This window comes from Ranitomeya imitator, chromosome 5 (assembly GCF_032444005.1).
Source record: "Ranitomeya imitator isolate aRanImi1 chromosome 5, aRanImi1.pri, whole genome shotgun sequence".
Taxonomy (NCBI): Eukaryota; Metazoa; Chordata; class Amphibia; order Anura; family Dendrobatidae; genus Ranitomeya; species Ranitomeya imitator.
In genome coordinates this window covers 425,273,587-425,286,502 of record NC_091286.1, presented here as the reverse complement: position 1 = coordinate 425,286,502, position 12,916 = coordinate 425,273,587, and the positions used below count along the sequence as shown (strand labels likewise).

Genomic DNA, 12,916 nt, shown 5'->3' with positions numbered 1-12,916 from the left:
TGAAGGGTCTCAGTAGTGGTCTCCTCCTCCTCTGCCCCTTGATTACACTGTATGTCCTGCTCTAGGATAATGTATGACAACTACCGCAGGTAAAACTATAACAGATGGCGTGCGCTGACCAAAAAGTACTAACGGTATTGGCAATAACTAAAAGGAAGTACGAGTTACACAGAAAAGTGTCTGAGGCATCGGAGAATGCACGGAATATAACTCTGCGGTGGTTTCTGAACGGGGAAAACTATTCCCTGAATTGTAAACTAGAATACGACATAAATAATCCATTAGGCAAACAATTCCAAAAGCTTGGCAGAGAACCAGCAGGATGGGTCCCTTTAATAGAAGAATATTGTGGGATGACTCCGGGAACAATCTGTTCCTGAAGAGACTAATACTAGTAGAAGGAATGCAGGGGGCCCTCATGGGTTATGGTTTTGAAATAGACGTAGAAAATATCTTGGCAGGCAGAAGCAGATCCCAGCGAAGAAAAATCAGAGAGGTGGGGGTAATGAAGACTGAACAACAAGAACCTAAAAACAAGTGTCTAATGTGTTACAACATATGTAACCTGTCAGTAATGAATGTACTACACTATGAGAGGTGAGTTATTATGTACCATAATCAAGAGCTGAATGTGTCAGTGCCATAACGAAGTGTCAGGCCCACATGAAATGGCATGATACATACGGTAGGTAATGGACATAGCGATCGGGTCACCTACAGAACTGGACAAAATATCATGGTAATGTGGGATTATTCATAAATCTGCGGCCGAACCGTGAGTCAACTCACAATTTAAAGGAATTCTTGTCAGTGTTTATTTAGCAGAGCTGTTATTGGCGGGCCTGCACATCAGTCCGAAAGGGTTTCCATTTTTATGCTGTCACAGGAATGTAGGCTATGATGTACGATGTAAAGCAGAGAGGTCGTATAAGAATGTGGGCACCTATAAATGGCACCCCACCCAAGACTCTCATTGAGTGACAGATCTCTCTCCATGTGTTCATAGGGTTAAACCTGTCACTTAATGTGTGTGGGGGGCAGGGATGGAAGGAGAAGCCACCTAGGACCGATCTCTTGCATTAGTCACCCAACAGGCTGGCCCCTGGTAGCTTCCCCCACCCAAGACTCTCATTGAGTGACAGACCTCTCTCCATGTGTTTATAGGGTTAGATGTGTCACTCAATGGGCGAGGGGGGCAGGGATGGAAGGAGAAGCCACCGAGAACTGATCTCTTGGATTATTCACCCATGAGGCTGGTCCCTGGCCAGTTTAGGAATGTATGTTTTCTCCGATACATCACAGCATTTCAGAGGAACATATAGCTGGCTGAAATCAAAGATCTGGTAGCTCATCAGCGATAACCATGGTTTGGACACCCTGGACCAGCTGTCAGAGTCATTTTAAGTTAATGACAAGAGGTAGTAAAAGTGGTATTTGGATATTGCTCAGGACATAGGTCAGACTGATAGATCAGATCATTCCTCAATGTGTACATCTAACGTATGACCACAACATACATAGAGTATAGTCTTACAATATTTCCAGTCCTATTGGCTAAGGAGTCTGCTAGTAGACTTCAATCTGATGGTCACAAACAATAATTCACACAGGGGTTTGACAGAGAACCTGGCACGGACTCTTTATGTAAGAAGCCAGAGGAAGTAATGAAGGGAAATGGTGGTGGACTATGATCTCCTGGAAACCAGAATTTACTTTTTATGCATTTTAGGATTATTCACTTCTTACAAAATGCCACCAGAGTGTGCTGTTCTACACCACATTCGTGTCTCCGCTGCACAAATGCTATTTGCCTCCTGATTTGTGCTCAGAGCTTTGAGAGAATACACACATTTTCCGCATGTTTGCACTCACTAGACAGTACAGGTCTAGAAATAGCATTTGGAACCCAACAAACAGGTTTCTCTGGAATTGTGGACTAAGGGATTAAAAATACCTATGCAGAATACCCCTCCTTATCCTTTTAGGTAGCTTGAATTGTGTTACAATGCCAAGAATGGGTTAACTAATCCCCCATGCAAGGAGATGACTGCTGTGAGCTTCATAATAAATGATATTTTATTTCTGCACATCTTAGACAGCTGGTTGCTTATCATCCATAATCTGCCAGGTTTTCTGTTCTGTGCTGGCTGTGCATTAATGCTCTGCTACCTTATATGACATGCTGACCTACTTCTGTAGAGATCAGAACGGCTCATCCAACTTAAAGAAAGCCGCAGGGGGCCCAGATCGTACAGTATGTGAGAGGTGAAACGAGGTAACTGGGATTCTGCTGCAAAACAAGCATTGTGGAGCTTCTATTCTCTGAAGACTTACTGCCAGCATAAGAATTTCTATAGGCAAGCCACTAAACCTGTGCGCAGAAACATGTTTTCTCACTTAAAGCTATTTCTAGTAAGAGCCACAATGAGCCAACACGTTGTAAGAAATCTGACAAAAACATTCCTTTTTATGGTACATGAACAGCCTAGACATGAAAAGTTAACTCTCAGCTGATGCATCCAAGTATGAGAAATATGGAGCTAATAACACCCGTATCTCAATGGAAAGACTAATTGTCAAATCAGGGCAAATAGAGGAGTTTCTGTGGCTTGAGAGAAAGGCAGCTAGGTAGCCTGACTTGGGTCCTAAGTCTGTTTGGGGGCCTGCATAAAATTCTGCAGTTTCATTTTTACAGCCAGGCTCTGACTGGACCACAAGGGAACAGAGGAATTCCATGGTGGGCCACTGTATAAAAGTGGGCACTTCACCCCCTATGAGCAGTGCTGGCACAGTACAATTGATTCACTCTGTACAGATCGAAGCAGATCCTCATCACTGTAACAAACTACCAAGTTTATTATCATTATAAAGAATCACAGGTAAATTTATGAATAAGGGTGATGTAATATTATTATTATTTGTTATTATTATAGCTCCATTTATTCCATGGCGCTTTACATGTGAGGAGGTGTATGCATAATAAAAACAAGTACAATAATCTTAAACAATACAAGTCATAACTGGTACAGGAGGAGAGAGGACCCTGCCCGCGAGGGCCCACAATCTACAAGGGATGGGTGAGGATACAGTAGGCGAGGGTAGAGCTGGTCGTGCAGCGGTTTGGTCGATCGGTGGGTACTGCAGGTTGTAGGCTTGTCGGAAGAGGTAGGTCTTCAGGTTCTTTTTGAAGATTTCGATGGCAGGCGAGAGTCTGATATGTTGCGGTAGAGAGTTCCAGAGTAGGGGTGATGCGCGAGAGAAATCTTGTATGCGATTGTGGGAAGAGGAGATAACAGGGAAGTAGAGAAGGAGATCTTGTGAGGATCGGAGGTTGCATGCAGGAAAGTACCGGGAGATGAGGTCACAGATGTATGGAGAAGACAGGTTGTGGATGGCTTTGTATGTCATGGTTAGGGTTTTGTACTGGAGTCTCAGGGTAATGGGGAGCCAGTGAAGGGACTGACAGAGGGGAGAGGCCGGGAATAGCGGGGGGACAGGTGGATTAGTCGGGCAGCAGAGTTTAGAATAGATTGGAGGGGTTGAGAGTGTTCGAGGGGAGGCCACAGAGCAGGAGGTTTCAGTAGTCGAGACAGAAGGTGATGAGGGCATGGACTAGGGTTTTTGCAGATTCTTGGTCTAGGAATGTACGGATCCGTGAAATATTTTTGAGTTGAAGACGGCAGGAAGTGGAAAGGGCTTGGATATGTGGTTTGAAGGAGAGATCAGTGTCAAGGATTTCCCCAGAGACAGCGAGCTTGTGGGACTGGGGAGAATATTTGCATATTTGCATACAGCAGAACAGTGGACCATCAGAGACAATGTTATTATCAAGCCATTGGCACCTCAGTCTGACACTGCTTACAGTTATAACTTGATATCAGAGGTTTGCAATCTTTTTTAGTTCAAATGCCAAATTGTATAATTATACTGTAATGCAGCTCTGTAGCCACAGCTCTGTAGCGAGATACTCGTTTTCAGCACTCCAGCGTGTTATATAAAAGTGTGGGTCCTGCCTGGGTGTGTGGACTTGTGCTGTGGAGGCCTTATGCCCATGCAGGCCTCTTTTAGCCGCTGTTTTGGGATTGCCAGGACCAGATGTTTCACAGTTCATTGAAGGAGACCACCTTTTCAAAATAAAGTCTTTACTGAACGGTAACTTGGTAAGGATTATACACAAGGGATAATAGGTACAAAGTCTTATGATTGTTTTATTTATGGTATAAAGCATTGTCACACAATATCCTTCCCCTGTAGTTTACTCCAGGGCTAGTGAGACACACTGTTTTTCCCTACTTCACTGAAACCCAGCTTTAATTCTACAGTCCTCTACTTACTTGCCCTTCAATTCTGTGTCTTTTTCCTTCCACAACTGGTGCCCTGGAACCCCTGCACTTGGGACCCGACTAGTCCCATGTACTCAGTCCTATTAGGCTTTTACAATCTGCGTAACAAGCTCTGTGGTTTGTGACTCAATGTCCTCTCCAAGGACCCTTCTCTGGAAGGCCAGTCTGTGTCACTTTTGGTCACTTTTTCTTTAGAATGTAACTATCCCTTGCTCTTAGTCTCCTCTCACTCAGGGTCACCCTTTCATGCACCTCTGCTCACTTCACACTCCAGATCCTATCTCCTTACCCAACAGGATGTGGTCACTTTCGCTAACACTAACTCTTCTCACTGTGGGCTATTCCCAAACATTAACTCTATCCTAACTTCTCCTACTGTCAATACCTATGCTACATCACTTACCCTATACATTACAACACCTTACATTATACAGCACAATTCACATGACATGATATCATATAACATTCAAACTTGTTTCTTCAAGGGGCAAACATGGGTGGCATGTCCATATCCTTACAGTACCATAGTAACATAGTAACATAGTTAGTAAGGCCGAAAAAAGACATTTGTCCATCCAGTTCAGCCTATATTCCATCATAATAAATCCCCAGATCTACGTCCTTCTACAGAACCTAATAATTGTATGATACAATATTGTTCTGCTCCAGGAAGACATCCAGGCCTCTCTTGAACCCCTCAACTGAGTTCGCCATCACCACCTCCTCAGGCACAAAAGCCACATAAAATGTAAAGGGCTATTCTGTGCTATATATTGGCAATACTATAGATGTCAACTAAAATATAGGTTTTCATGTCTGGAACTGTAGACCATGAGGGTCCTCTACTCTGCTATTTAGCACTCCAGAAAACAGAAGTCAAAATGACAATACAATAAAAGCAGCTGTCCTCATAGCTATTGAGCATGGAGGAATCAAATATGGCATCATAGGCCGCATGTGGCCCCTGAACGTCAGGTGGTGCACCCTTGCTTTATATTACCTTATACACTACAGCCTATATTACCAATTATGTTATGAGCATGATAGAATGGCCTATCTTTTATGGGTAAAGCTTGTGTCTGGGAATTCTGAGGCCAATTTCACAATATGTTAGTCAGTATTCTTTATTAGTAGTAGTAAGCCAATACTGTGAGTGGATACAAAACAGAACAGATAGAAATATTTCCATTCTATTTTTTCTCTGTTTATTCCTCTATTACAGCAGTTTTTTCTTTCTAGTAATGATGAAAAATACATGAGTGTGAAAGTGGCCTCAAAGGCATAAGGTATTCAATCAGATTGATATCATTATTAAAATCTACTCTGCTGCTCCCTAAAATGTAGCTGGAGACAGGGAAGAATTAAGAATAGCCAGAGCCTCGGGCAGCTTATAGGGCGTGGGCCCTCCAGCATCCGGTATATCACGTGACATATTACATGATTATCTTGAGAGATCATGTGATAGGTCACATAATTAATACCAAGTGCTCTGGTGCACATCTGCACATTTTTTCCCCTTACGTACAGCGCTATACAAAACACAGTGCAATACATAATAGAGGATACTATTTATAACAAGAGGACACTATATATACGGGACGGCGACATATATGAAAAGAGATTGCTATGTAATAAGGGAGCACTATATATAACAAGAGAGCATGCTATAAAATATGGAATGATAACTCAGTGCATATCATTTACCTGTCCATTTATAATGACCACAGACAAGATAACGATCCCCAATTCACATCAGAACTACAAGATCCCAGGTACTTTCAGCTGCGTCACTTCTAATGTGGTGTACCTAATTATATGTACTAAATGTCCAACTGGGGGTCTGTATGTGGGGGAGACAGGGCAGAAGCTTAGAACAAGAATGAACTCCCATCGCCATACAATAAGAGAAAAAAGAATGGATCTACCGGTGGCAATACATTTCTGTCTCCCAAATCATAACATTATGGACATGAAATTACTTGTATTGAAAGGAAACTTCAAATCGCAGAAAGACAGGAGAGTCTGGGAATATAAACTGATGACGACCTTTGACACTCTTAATGCAGGAATGAATGTGTCACATGGATTTATGTCTTTTTACATCAACTAAGGAACTTGCCCCTCAGACCATGAAGGGTCATTAAAACAGAGACCCTAATCACAGGACAATAAAACAATCCTTATCTAAGAATTGGCCCAATATTTATGGACGTAACTGTTTATCACCCATGGTAATTCTGCTTCATGTCACCTGGCTTATCCATGGTTTTTTTTTTTTTTTTTTTCCCTATACTATGTTGTGCATAAATATGTGATTCTTCAGAATTTGTTTTAGTCTTTGCCTGATGAAGAGACCTGTGTAGTCTCGAAAGCTTGCAATTTGTTACCATCTTTTCAGTTAGCCATTAAAAGGTATCAACCACTGAGGACTCTCAATTCTAAATATTTTTCTATCCACTGGCTAACACGGTACCAAGATATATTTCTTTCCTGTATCATTTAATAGACTCTTTAAACAGACAGAACACAGTAAACAACTGGCGATCAATAACGGTTTTCCGATTAGTAGTCGCTTAGTGCCGCCGGTCAGTCCGTTTAATCATACTCCTAAACAGAATAAATATTTACATCCAGTAAGTTACTGCTGATGTCTCGTCTGATTATAGGCTTTTTCTTCTTCATCTTGTCAAACATTCATGTCGATATGCAACATGGTACAGCGCAGTAGCCATGGGCGAGTTACTTGTCTCTTATGTCCTGACATGTTATAAGAAGGTTGGGGTCCTGGCTGGGTGTGTGGACTTGTGCTATTGGGGCGATTTGCCCTTGCAGGCCGCATTTTACCGATAACTTGGTGTTAGGGCTGGCGGAATGCAACGAATAATATTAAGGATGATATAAGGTGTGTTCACAGCCCGGGGTTCACCGTGCAGAGCTGACACCTGCTGCTTAGTAATGACGGACAGTATATGGCGGTATAATGTGAACACACGTGGATTAACTTCACCCGGTATCTAGGAGGCGAACCCTGTTGCGTCACAGGGTCGCAATACCGCAGAGTGAACGCTAGTGTTTTGGTCACAGGACCCTGCCCCAAGGACACAGGGTTAGAGTCCCGCCGCAAATACGGTGCCAGAGAGAAACTAATCTAAAGATTACCGCACTATGTGCGTACAGCGCCGCTCTGGCGGACGCCACTAACCACCCTAAGCTTGGGCTAGGAAAGCGTACTATTTGTGCACAGTGCCGCTGTGACGGACGCTGCTTTCGACACAGTACTGTCGTGCATTGTGCTACATGGAACAATCTGGCACTAGTTAGCTCCAATCACCCACACTCAGACAACAACTCTAGGGAAGGGGATAAATTAGGAGCTTTCATCAGATTGCATTCACACATCCACACATACACGATTTAGATTTATACTAGCACATGGCCAAGCGGCCATGCGAACCTTTTATAGCTGCATCCATCCGGGACCTTCCCAGTGGTCAAATCAGGGCCACTTCAGGACCTGAACATGTCACCCCCGACGTCCAATGAGAGGTTGTCCCATGGGCATGCTCATTTGACAAAAAGCAGGACTTTGTTCCTGGAGTGTCTGCTTGCCACTGATTAATGCTGGTTACAATAGCTGAACCTGGGATGGCAGCAGTAACCAGATGCTCAGCATCAGCTTGCAGGCTCATACTCACTTGCACGAAACTCAGATGAGTCTCGCATGGCAATACCCGGCGCTGCTGCCGACACTCGGATCGGAGCGTGCGGCCGCATAGGAATACATGCAACCACACGCTCCGCTCCTCTGTGCCATGTGCAGTGCCGGGTATTGCCGTGTGAGACTCATCCGAGTTTTGCGCAAGTGAGTATGAGCCCTGAGCAAGACGCTGGGACCGACGTCTCTGCTGAGCAGGCTTCTCTGCGGCTGGGGAAAAATGGCAGACCGCAGAGGACATGGTTTGAGATTCTGCCTGTGCAGCGGCGGGAACTCGACACCTAACACTTGGTTGGCCAGGTGCAGATGTTTGACAGTTCAATAAGGGAGACCACCAGTCAAAAATACATTTTTTACTATACAATAATTTAATGGGGATTATATACAGTAGATAGCGGCTACACAACTTAATAAACATTTCTTTCACAACACAAAGCATTTTCCCCACACAATTCCAATTATTCTTTCCCTGCTCGTCCTTCATTTTCACCATTCCTCTCTACTTCACCACACCCCAGCTTAGTACTACAGTCCAGTTAGCAAAAGTCCTATTCTCAACCCCCAGATCCATGTCATCTTTCCCCTCTAGGGAACTATATTGCCAGAAAGGCCTGAACTTATCTTTTCTGTTCCTGAGGTTCTAGAACTCCCGCCTGGGGCAATGTGCTCGCCTCATGTACTCTGTCCCATCTTGGCCTGTTAGCTCTCGGAGTTATAAACTCTGGGCCATACTGCTAGATGTCCATCCCCTGGACCAGTCTACAATCGATCACTCTGTTTTTTTGGTCACGTCTCTCCTTCTTTCCGCTAGGATCTCGCTATCTTCTGTCACAGTCTCCTCTTATATTAGAGACACCCAGGTCATGTGGCACTGTTACTGTCTAGACCTTTTGTCTATGTTCTACAAACACTGTGCCCTATCTCATGTCCTGACAGGAAACGGTATCTGTCACTTCAGCTTAGCCCCTCCCGCTCTGGGCTAGTCTCAACTGTTAATACGAACTCTACCTACCATCAGACAACACACAATACCAACATTTCTTTACCATGGGCTTAAAACTAACAAGCAGGAAGCTGAAAACTATCTGCCTGTTCTACCCATCACCACCACAGAGCAGCCACCCACCGTACCGCTCGGTGACTTAGCATCTCAACGTCAGCAGAGCAGCTGTTCTTCTTCTGAGCTGCTCTGTCAGTGAAGTGTAACTACTGAGGTCATGCTGATTGACATCAGGGACCCGGCTACCAATTAGCATGATGTCGACAGTCATGCCCTGTCAACTTAGCAGAGCAGAAAATAAGCCATTGCTTTGTCAGTGTGACATCAGTGGAGTCGATGGCAGTAGTGGTCTGTGTGTATTTTGGCAGAGATTGGCGCATGTAATAAGCAACTGCCTGCATGTTATGCTTTAGGCCCAAAGTTTAAAAAATTTGTCCTGGGTAACCCCTTTAAAGATGTAGGGATGCCCTGGGTCAGACACTCTAGCCTGGCCCAAATAGGTCCTAGGCATCAGAGATTATATCAAAGTGGACAGAAAGCCAATTTTGCAGATTTGAATAAGTAACTGGTGTTTTTAAGGGTTAAATTACTTTGGACCTGTGGTCTTACAGCACCAGCCACAGAAGAGGAAGTCCCACATCAAAATTAGCTTGCTTAAGCCTGGCTAAAATGGTTAATGGTCTTAAAAGCTGTCATCAAAGTGGTCAACTTGCAACTTTGTACTGATTTAAATAAGCTACTGCTTTGATTTAAGAGTTAAATGACTTTAAGCCACTGAGCTTACCCTGCCCACACACATATAGCGATGTCCTATATAAAATTCACCTCCTAGCATTAGCCTGACATCAGGATGGGCAGTGACCAGTGCTTCTTGATTTGAACTCCTTGGCTCTGATTCAGGGCCGGCGTCAGCACCCGACGTACCCGGGCAAGTGCCGGGGCCCTGGCGAGACAGGGGGGCCCATTCAAGGCCGGCGTTAAGGGCAGACAGCTGCCAGTGCCTAGGACCACTGCTCCCCAAGGAGCCCTCAGCTAGCGGCACATCACGGAGCTGACTCGGCAGGGGAGGGGGAGCAGCCAGGGGCTGTCTAATTATACTCACCTACTCCTGGCGGCTGGCACGGTCCCTGCAGGTCCCTGGCTCCCCAGCTTCTTCCTGTACTGAGCGGTCACATGGTACCGCTTATTACAGTAATGAATATGCGGCTCCACCTCCCATAAGGGTGGAGCCGCATATTCATTACTGTAATGAGCGGTAACGGTGACCGCTCAAGACAGGAAGAAGCTGCCGGCGCCAGGAAGCAGGGACTGCACCACGCCGGGAGCAGGTGAGTATAATGGATAGGGGAGCGCAGCGCTGCGCGATATTCACCTGCTCCTCGTTCCAGCCGCCGCTCCGTCTTCCACGTCCTCTGCAGTGACGCTGAGGTCAGAGGGCGCGGTGACATGGTTAGTGCACACCCTCTGCCTGCGCGTCAGTGCAGAAGACGCTGAAGAAGATGGAGCGGCGGCTGGAACGAGGACAGGTGAATATTGAAAGTGCCGGGGGCCTGAGCGACGGAGAGGTGAGTATGTGATTTATTTTTTTTATCACAGCAAATGGGGCAAGTATCTGTATGGAGCATATTATGGGGCAATAACGTTTGTGCAACACTATATGGGGCAATTGTCTGTATGGGGCCATAATGTTTGTACAGCACTATATGGGGCAAGTGTCTGTATGGGGCCAAAACGTTTGTGCAGCACTATATGGGGCAAGTGTCTGTATGGAGCATCTATGGGGCCATAACGTTTGTGCAGCACTACATGGGGCAAGTGTCTCTATATACTACATGGCTGTTCTATATACTACTTGGGCTGTGTTATATACTACGTGGGCTGTTATATGCTACGTGGGCTGTGCTATATACTGTACTAGATGGCTGTTCTATAAACTATGTGGGCCGTGTTATATACTATGTGGCTGTGCTATATACTATATGGGGTGTGCTATATACTACGTGGCTGTGTTATATGCTACGTGGGCTGTTATATACTACATGGCTGTGTTATATGATACGTGGCTGTCCTATATACTACGTGGGCTGTGTTATATACTACATGGCTGTGTTTATATGCGATCATGAATCGTGGTATGTGCTAAAGGGGGGGCCCACTGAGAGTCTTTCACCCGGGGCACTCAAAAACCTGGAGCCGGCCCTGCTCTGATTTATGAAAGTGACAACTCCAGGCTGAGAAGAAAATGTGAGTCTTTTGGTCTTTTTCAATCCAGGTGGAATGGGGGCATAGCCCCATAGCTTTGCTAATTCAGGAGGAGATGTGGCTTACTTTACGCCAGAAATCTTATTCCAGAGTTCCAGAGACTAAATTCTTTATTGCTTGGGGTCCCACCATTGGTTGCTTGGAGTCCCGCTACAGTCTAAAGATTTGAACTGTTTGTGAACCTGTTAACATTAATGTCCAATTGTCCATCCATTATTCCAGTCACGTCTGACAGCAGGAATGTGGCTGTATGAAGCGCTGTTCTTATTCTGAAGATTTCATATATCACATCGGGACCCTAACGGGCCCCTGACAAGTCCCTTGCATTCCATCCCAAAACTGTGTAATGGTGGTGTGAGATCAGTGGCCCAAAATCAATTAACCCTCTAAAAACAACAGTTACTTATTCAAATCTGTGAAAAATTGACTATTTTACCACTTTGACACCAGCTCTGAAGCCAAGAACCCACTTATCCCAGGCTAGAGTGATCTGTGTTTAATGTGGGGCATGCATAACTGTGTGTCTCTTAATGTAAGACCAGTGGCCCAAAGTCATTTAAAATTTTAAAAACACCATATGCTTATTCAAATTTATGAAAATGAGATAGTTGCACACTTTGATGCCAGGTCTGATTCCCACAACTTGTGTGGGCTAAGCTGAATTTTATTAGAGACATTCCTATCTGTGTCATTTAACCCATTCAATAGCACCCTTCTGTGCCAGTTTGATGCCCATCCTTGTGCCACATTTATAATTTTTGTAGCTGTTTTTAATTGTCTTCACATCAGGGCACAGCACTCCATTTATTATTGTGATTTTTTTTTCTTTTTGTTATTAAACATGCAAAAATAAAGACAATTTTGAAAATATGAAACATCTAAATAAGAAACCAACTTCATAACTGTATAAGAAACTGGAGGAATAAGAAAGTAACTTCAGCATAGTCATTTCACTCACTTTATTGAAAAAAGTTTTTAATAGGCACCTACCTCTCCATACAAGCTCCTGCGGGTCCACTTCTTCTTGTGGTTGGCACAAGTACATGCTGGGAGAGATCTGAGTCCACATCACAGAGAAGGTGACGGGAGTTCCTCTGGAGCTGAGCTGCCATTCTCTATTGCGGGGGGATAAGCACCACCAATGGTGGAACACAAAATATTCTAATTAAGGCAATCTGGCCGTGGGCCTTGCTCATGGAATTGCAGCTGATGTTTTATGTGAGGTAAAACATTTCCCTTTCTGTCTGTCTAAAAGTATGTTTTACTTCACAGAAAGAATCAGTTGCGATCTCATGCTGTACAGTCTGTGCTCTCCTTAAAGCAAACCGGTCATCAGATTTGGCTGATATAAGAAACGTCCACTGCCTTTCAGGACTTATCTACAGTAATCTATAATGCTGTAGCTAAGCCCCTGATCCAACCTGAAAGAAAAGAAAAATACGTTTTATTATACTGCTTGCTTCACAGGCTCCCCAGCATTGCGCTCCTGCCTTGTTGAGGGCAGAGCAAAGTACTGCAGTACGCTGGCACTGGGTCTCTCTGACCGTTCCCAGCCCTGCGCACTGCAGTACCGAGTGAGTATAAAAAAATGTATTT

At 44.5% G+C, this 12,916-nt stretch overlaps 1 long non-coding RNA gene across 1 annotated transcript in view; it reads left to right on the top strand.

Moving 5' to 3' along the window:
* Positions 1-482: 482 nt before the first annotated feature.
* The window catches only part of LOC138680788 (uncharacterized), a 70,792-nt gene continuing 58,358 nt past the window's right edge, over positions 483-12,916 (top strand). Inside the window, exon 1 of the long non-coding RNA XR_011321772.1 lies at positions 483-597. This is a non-coding gene — a long non-coding RNA (uncharacterized lncRNA). The remainder of the gene's footprint in view (positions 598-12,916) is intronic.